At 36.4% G+C, this 8632-nt stretch overlaps 1 protein-coding gene and 1 pseudogene across 1 annotated transcript in view; one reads left to right on the top strand and one right to left on the bottom strand.

The window, feature by feature from the left end:
* The window catches only part of Luzp2 (leucine zipper protein 2), a 516158-nt gene that overhangs the window by 41962 nt on the left and 465564 nt on the right, over window positions 1–8632 (top strand). The window lies entirely within an intron of this gene.
* Window positions 2851–4295, bottom strand: LOC101572216 (annotated as a pseudogene).

Raw genomic sequence — 8632 nt, 5'->3', positions numbered from 1 at the left:
ATATCTGGACTTTTTCCATAGATATTAAAAGATATAGCTGTAGACACAGATAATTGATAGACATAATCTTGTCTGTAGCTATTGAGGCACACCATAAATCTTATGAGTTTTGGGGCTTTAGAACTAAACGGAAACATGCGTCTGCACATTTAAATGAAATGATAAACAAATTGAGAGTGGTTCTGAGTATATTTCTTGAGATTTTGATGGTAATTTGTCATGAGACTGTCCAAGTTTCTAAATTGTTTGTATTATTCGTTTGGCTTAGTAAGAGATGCCACACAGCATTATTTTGCATACTTTAAGGAAATCTGGTACATGCTGACTTGTCACTACTGTTTTATTTAGAAAAATTTAAAAAGCCTTCTAGCCTCAGCTTTAGAATGTTAACTTAAATAATTTTTTATGATCAATAGGCATGTATGAAATAAAAATGTGTGATTTAAATTTAATAAGGCTAGGTTGCATATGTGTATATTCTTGTGTATGATATAATTTCTATTTTTGTCTTCATTTGAGATCTAAAGCCCGATATTTTGAAACGCATAGACACAATAAAAAGCTTTTTGGAGTCTAGTAAATCAGCATAGCCATCATCTCACAATGTTATCTTTGAGGGTAGACCAAATAACTCAGTGGATTAAAGCACCTGTAAGCAGGAGCAGGGGCTGGGGGTTCGATCCCTGGGCCTGCCATGCCAGCCCCGCCCCAGGGCGCGCTGAGATGACAGTTGAGACTGGGCGTGATGGGGCGTGCCTGTAATCCCAGCTCTTGGGAGGCTGCAAATGGTTGGATCACTATGAATCCAATCTAGTAGTGAGACCCTGAACACCCTGTAGGCCCTTCCCTAAAATTAAAGAAAAAACAACTTATCTTTGTAAATGTGTGAATGTATGTGGTCAAACCACATAAAATCTATTCTCTTGACTTTTTTTTTTTTTCTACAAAACAGTATTATCAGTTATTTCCATTAGACTTCTTATTAGATTTCTGGATATTCATCTTACATAGCTGAAACTTTATATACTTAGATTTGAATCTCCCACTTTTTAATCCTCCAAAACCCTGATAACCACTCCGTCAAGTTTATATACCTGCCTTCTTAAAATAATTCCTCTTACACAAGAGAGATCATGCATCCTATTGTCTTTGCTTTTGTTGTTTGGTTTACATCACTCAGCATGATGTCTGTGTGAACTCACACTGATGCAAATGCCAGTTTCCATCTACTACAGTCAACATACATGTAGTACATATTAAATATTTCTTCATCCACCAGTAGACATCCACATTGTTTGTGCATCATGGCCATTGTGAATAATTCTGTGAACACAGGCACACAGATATCTCTAGGAGGTGCTGATTCAATGGCTTTTCTGTGCCCATAATGGCATAGGACATTGTAGCCTCACAAGATCACATAAGGGCTCCCTTCTCTCTGCACCTGGTCAATAGTCATTGCCTCTTATTGTTTTTAGTATGAACATCCTACCTCGTCTGAGACAAAATTATACTGTTGCTTCGCTTTGCATTTCTATGACGATTAATGATGCGAAGCACATTTTCATATGCCAGTCTTGCATGTTCACTGTACCTTTGGAAAATGTTTTTGCATTTCCTTGACCCTTTTAAAAATTAGATTTTTTACACATGTGTGTATGAATGTGTGTGTATACATGTGTGTGTTTGTGTATGTATGTGAGTTTTTTTATATATTTTTATTAGGGGCCTTTTATCTGATATATGATTTATAAATATTTTCTCCGAGCTAGTGGACTGATATTTCATTTTTTCATTTGTCTTTGTGATCAATATATTAAGAAGATATTCATACATTTTAGCTAATGCTTAAATTCTGACTCTCAGATTAAGCATGTGAACATACGACATTTTAAACATACAAGTAAAGCTATTCATCATAATTTGCTATGCTATTACCATTAAATTACAGTTGCTTTGGAGCATTAAATCAAATGGTTAAAGTAAGCCTGTAACATACCTATGGAGCACCTGCTTATATTACACATGCAACTTTCCTTTCTTTGTACTCTCTTCACTTCAATTTCAAAGTTACTCTGCTCTGAAGTTGCAACTTAAGCACTTATCATGGTCCAAAGAAAAGGGAAAAACAATGTAACTAGGAGTGGCCAAAAGTTGTATATAAATAAAGAAAAAGATGGCACAGCAGAAAGGACTGCAATTCTAGAAATGCAGGCCCTTAAAAGCAGCATTACGATAAACCTATCTTATGCCATCCTAAGTAGTAGTTAAGGCAGCAGAATGCAGCGGCATCACAATTAGTTCCACATAATACAAATAACTATAGACAGACCAGCATTTCCACAAACTGTTTCCTTTTGTGGATTGCCAGTTAGATACAGTTTTAATCCATAGTTCAACAATGAACAGTCATACACTCAAGTCAACACACATATAGCGTTTAAGGCTAAGCTTGTCCATGCATACAACTGAAGTCAATCACAAAGTGTGGCCTAATGGACACCAGGTTTAGGTGCTTTGTACAGGCAGGAAATTTCATCTTGCACACTGAAGTCATCACACACACAGGGCAAAGTTGGAGCTTTTGTATTTGCGCTTATTATTCATCTAACTTTTAAAACACTACTATAATTTAATGTGTTTTTTTATTGTTTGGCGGAACCGGGGATTGAACTCAGGCCCTTGTGCTTGCCAGGGAAGTGCTTACTCCACTGAGCCATCTCCCCGGCACCCATAATTGAATGTTGAAACAAAAACAATAGCGAGTAGTGACTATATGATGATTCTAGCCCTTCACGCACTCACTACTGCACACCACATGCCAGCAGTGAGCACTATTCACTGGCCTCACTAAGAAATCCGACATTGAACACCACCTCTGGGATGATGTTTTTCATCCTCACAGGCTTCTCCATGATAATGGTGCCATCTTTCCTGATTGGGATCAAAGTCCACCAGTTCTACCTGACCCATTTTATCTGTCTATTCTACTTCCTTCCTCTCAGGAAATAGCTTTTCCAGCAATGAGAGTTCATCAGAAGAGAGAAAGCCATTTTCAGAAATGTTTCCTTTAATTCAATGATTAGCCAACCCTTTTCATATGGTCTACGATAAATCAGCATGCCTTCATTTAGCACACACTTGGTGTCTCCGTGCTTGACAATTTGACCTGGATGAGAGGTGGTGACTATCACTTGGTTGTCAAGAGTGGATATTGGCTTTTGGAAGCCACACAGTGCTTCTTCAGCCAGCTGTACATCCATGCACATGGAAAGGTCTTCTCATTGAGTAAAATAGCATGGCCCTTCTGATCTAACACAGCAATAATGTCTCCTGGCTCCAGCGCTGGTTCTTGGTCTCCTTCACCATGCCAAGTTATCTTCTGGCCATCTTTCACGCCTTTGTCAGTATGAACTTCTTCTATCTTCTTTTCTCTAACTATCTTCCTTCCATTGCAGCTCTTACATCTGTCTTCAGGACTGGTGCATTCTCCGTTGTCCTGGCACTCCATGCACACAGACTGAATTTGCTGAAGCATTCTAGGTCCTAGCTGATGAATTCTTATTTGCATTCTAGTACCTCAGCAGTTGAGACAGCGCTCCACATCTCCTTTTTTGGGAAGGTGGGGGAAGGGTATATAGCGTGTTCAGAGCCTCACTACTAAATTGGACTCATAGACTCATAGTGATCCTCCTGTTTACAGCTTCCCAAGAGCTGGGATTACAGGTGCTCACCACCATGCCTAGTCTCAATTGCCATTTCAACATGCTCCTTGTTTGGGGCTTGCACAGCAGGCCATGGGATCAAACCCCTGGCTCCTGTGCCTGCTTGCAGATGCTTTAATCTGCTGAGCTAACACAACTCTTTTCTAACCACCTCAGCCTTCACATTTGTCACAAATCACATTCTTTTGCAAAGTCAATTTCCTTGTGACACCATTATATAAATCTTCTAAGGTAACTGAGAGCTGATGCACCACATTTTTACCTCTCCTTTCTCGCTGAATCCTTCGTCCTCCTCCAAAAACATACCAAAGACATCCATGGGGGAGCCAAAACTGCCACCTGCTCCAACCTCCTTAATTGCCTGTTCTCCTCCTTTGTCATATAATTCCCTTTTCTTTGCATCAGAGAGAACTTCACAAGCTTGATAAGTCTGTTTAAACTTTTTGCCTTCGTTTTGATTCTTATCAGGATGGTGCTGCAAAGCCAGTTTCCTGTAAGTCTTTTTAGTTATTCTTGGGTAGCATTGGGTTTGACTCCCAAAACATCGTGATAGGTTATTTCTTTCACCATTTTTTACAGCCAGTGAGTGGGCTGGGCTGCGGTGGGGTAGGCAGGAAGGAGCGTGTAGCTGGGTGCAGTTCAAGCAGCCACTGCTCCTCCATCTCTCAGCTTGTTCTGGAAAGTTCTGTCTGAGTTTTAATTTTGTTGGTTAAGTTTTTGCAGTGCAGAGTACTTAGTTTTACTCAGTCATGTTTGTTTCTGCTTTCTTCCCTGAACTTTTGATATAATATCTATAAAGTCAATGTCAAACAATTTTTCAACTTTGCTAAAAATTTTACACTTTCAAGATTTACAGTTACATTTGAATATGTTTGAATTGATTTTTACCTAGATTTATTTATTGATTGTATTTTATTTATTTCAAAAATATGTACAGTTTTTCCAATATCAGTTATTGAAGACATTATCCTTTCCTCCTGTGTTTTTTTATCTATTTTTGTTGTTATTTTTTCAAGTATTTTTGGGGGGTGCTCGTGTTGAAAATGAAGCAAATTTATTCTGAGTTTGCTTATAGGCTCTATGCCTTTCCTTTGTAAAATAGCTCTACTTTTGTAGAGTCAAGAAAAGATAAGAAAAACACATCTACACACCTGTATTTCAGATTCATATGGATGCAAATGTCCTCAATAAACTACATACAAAACTGAGTTAAAGAACACTTCAGAAATATAATACATTAGAAACAAATTCTATTTATTTCTTTGGTTGCAAGTTTGCTTAAACATATGAGGTCTATAAAATAGACAACATGAGTTCAATGAAAGATAAGCCAATTGATAATCATAAGTAAAGAAAGACCATTTACTAAATAGACATAGTTAACTTACAATCAGTAGAGAAGAATTGGAACATATGTCTGAAAATCTGGTATAGAGCGAGGATGCCTACTCTCACCACTGCTATTATACATAGTGCTGGAAAAAGCTAGCAAAAACAAGCAGGCAAGAAAAAGAAAGAACAGGTGTCAAAAACGGGGAAAAAAGAAATAAAACGATTCTATTTAATGGATGACACAGTCAATTCTAAAGTTTTCCCCCCTCCACCCACACACAAAGTATTACAACTAAAAAAGAAACTTGTTAAAATTATAGAATAGAAAATAAACTTCTACAACTCACTTACATTTCCATACATCAATAGAGATTTATCCAATAAAAAATAAAGAGAACCATACCATTTTGTATAGCTCAAACAGAAATAGAATACTTAGGAATAAATTTAATCACAAAGGTGATGGATCAGAAATATTGATGAGCAGCATTCTGGGAGTGTGACTCAGAAGAGTGCAAGGCCAAACCCAATGCTGGGAACCCAGCAACTTAGCAAGGATCTGCCTCACAATAAAACAAAATGAAATAAAAATAAAGAGGAATGATGGTGGAATCAGTGCAGAGGCCCTGTGTTCAATTTGCAGTATCAGGGGAAAAACAGAGACCACTGTTGACAAGCTGGACGGTAGCTCAGTGGCAATGTGTTTGCCTGCCATGTGCAAGACTCTGGGCTCAATCCCCAACATGCAAAAGAAGCTTTTCTTAAGAAAGAAAGGTGAGTTTGGTTTATCAAAGTCTTCTCCTTTCAAATTAATATTAAAAAAATATAGTAATCAGACTAAAGCACCCGCTTAGGCAAACGCATTGGCCGGGGTTCTATCCCCGGTGTGCTGTGCTGGCTTCGTCCCCAGGGTGTGCTGAGATGGTGACAGAGCCTGGGTATGGTGGAGCGGGCCTCTAATTCCAGCTTTTGGGAGGCTGAACACAGGAGGATCACTACGATCTGCGTAGTGAGACCCTGCAGAACTAGTAGACCCTGTACAGACTCTTACTAAAATACAAAACAAAACATAGCAATGATGTCTACAGTAGAAACATAAAAGCAGACATAAAGCTTGATCCATGTCTTTATCTTGCTTGTAAACTATATGATTATAGTATCTTGTTACTCAGAATGAGCTCTTCTGGGCCACATTTTCTTTTTTTACACTTAGTATCTAATCTAGAGAAATAGAATCTTTGCTTCTTCATTTTGAATCAAAATAATCCACATAATTGATTGTTGTCTCCAGACAGTAAAACCCTTAATTTTTACCGGGTAGTAAGCAACACACCGATGTTGAAACAGGTAGGTAAAATCCACTTCTATCTATCTATCTATTTTTTTTTTTTTTTTTGCGGTACTGGGGATTGAACTCAGGACCTTGCAACGGCCAGGCACTTGCTTATTCAACTGAGCTATCTTTCTGGTCCCAATAGTTTTTCAAAACATTATCTGAGACATGCTTAAACATTTTTTGTGGGATTAATGCCAATGTGTCTTTTGCTGTCATAAGGTGTAAAAAATCAAACATTCACTGTATGTTCCAACCACATCTTTTATTTGCTGAGCAAATGAAAGAAATAGTCCAGGAAGAAACCTTTGCTAAGTTGCATTGGTGTTCCTGAGAAGAAATCATCAAATTGATGATACCGGTAACTCAAACAACTTCAGGGTTTCTCTCCTTAATGAAAATGATACTCTATATATGTTATCTTGGAGATTAATGCTTCTAAAGTTAAAAATGTTGATTGTCAGACATAATACTCTATTTTCACAAATTTGTTTGCCTTTTGTCTGGTTTTAGTATCTCTAATTGCATAAGAGTGAGTGGCCTTCCACACGAGCTAATTTTCCACTGAGAATGCATGATTCTGGAGTGCTTTCTCTCTGAAGACAACGTCTCATGTTTTTGTTGAAGAATAAAAGATGCTTCTATGTAAAGTTTTGGTCATTGAGGTTTATGCACATGGAACAGATCAAAACAGTCGTCACATGTACTCAAATACTGTGTATCTGATTAAGTTTAATCACAAGAGGATACAATTATTTTGAATCATATATTTGGAAACTAAAAAGCAAAATAGTGAACAAGTTTTGGTTGAAAAGGAAATCATGAAAATATTGGCATTTAAGCCAAAATGATTAAATATCCCAAATATATGAATAATGAAATATTATTTTTCAACTAAAGAATGAAATACTGATATGTTATAAATTGTACAGAAATTAAAAATAGTATGCTATATTAAATAAGCCAGTAACAAAAATGTATATTAATTGATTGTATTCTTCATTTATGAAAATAGATACAAACCAAATTCATGAAAATATAGGATATATTGTCAACTTTTAGATACTATACTTTCAATAAGGAGAAGGAATAAAGAATAGTAATTAATTATTATAAAGATTTTGGAAGGATTTTCAGGATGTACTACAATAAGGTTGCCGAGAAAGTTTAGCAAATATTTTCATATAATAGGAAACACTAAACTGTTATGTTTACACAGGTAAATATTATGGGATGTGAAATATACTTCAATAGATCTTTATAAAAGAGAAAGCTGTACACAGGCATACTGGTATGTAACTGAAATATTTTGTTTACTTTCATATCTATCAAACGTATCTCTCTAATTCAGTTAAGCATTCAAAAAATATCAAGAGAAATATAATGAACTCAGAGAAATAAGATAAACATAAATAACCAAATTCATCGGTGGCAGAAGAGGTAAAATAATAAAAAAAGATATTATTTTGAAGATATTTTAAATTTTTGAAAATTATATTACAAGAATTACCTCAAGTTGAATTGAAATTTTTGAATACAAATGGGCATAAAAATTTTTAAATCATTAATCAAGCATATCCACTGCTGGACCCCATAATTACACAGAAGAACTACAAAGGAAAGCCAAGATTTTGGGCTTAAATAATTTTTCACATGTATCAAAACAAAATAGTGTTCTTCAATGTCAGAGCGTTAATGTTTCTTTTACACTTTTCAAGAAAAGGAAAACTGATTTTGAGTATTTTGATACTAGCATTTAACAGCTGCTTATTAGGTGATGAAGAGGGAATATATTTGAATATTTTAAAAAGAGTAATGAATTTACTCTACAGATTAAACATATGATATCAGTACACACGGAACTAATTAGGTCTCCGTGAAAAGTTCTTCACAAGCTGTTATAAAGTTATTACTCAAACGATAAAATTATGGGCAAAATAAGGCCCTTCCTCTTTTTTTCTGGTATCAGGTTTCATTTGGAGTTAGTTTTATCCTAGATTAAAATACAGAAAGAGGAGGCTGGCCAGATAGCTCAGCAGACTAAAGTACTGGCCCCACCTCAGGGTGCGCTGAGACAGGAGAGTCAGACCTGGCGTGGTGGCATGTGCCTGTAATCCCAGCACTTGGGAGGCTGAAAACAGGAGAATCTCTCTGAGTCCTATCCGTGTAGTGAGACCCTGTAGACCTTGTCCTAAAAATATAATAATCGTAATCATAATCATAATCATAATACAGAAAGACA

Source organism: Octodon degus, unplaced genomic scaffold, assembly GCF_000260255.1.
Source record: "Octodon degus isolate 3935 unplaced genomic scaffold, OctDeg1.0 scaffold00159, whole genome shotgun sequence".
Lineage (NCBI taxonomy): Eukaryota > Metazoa > Chordata > Mammalia > Rodentia > Octodontidae > Octodon > Octodon degus.
This window is presented reverse-complemented; position numbering and strand designations above follow the sequence as displayed.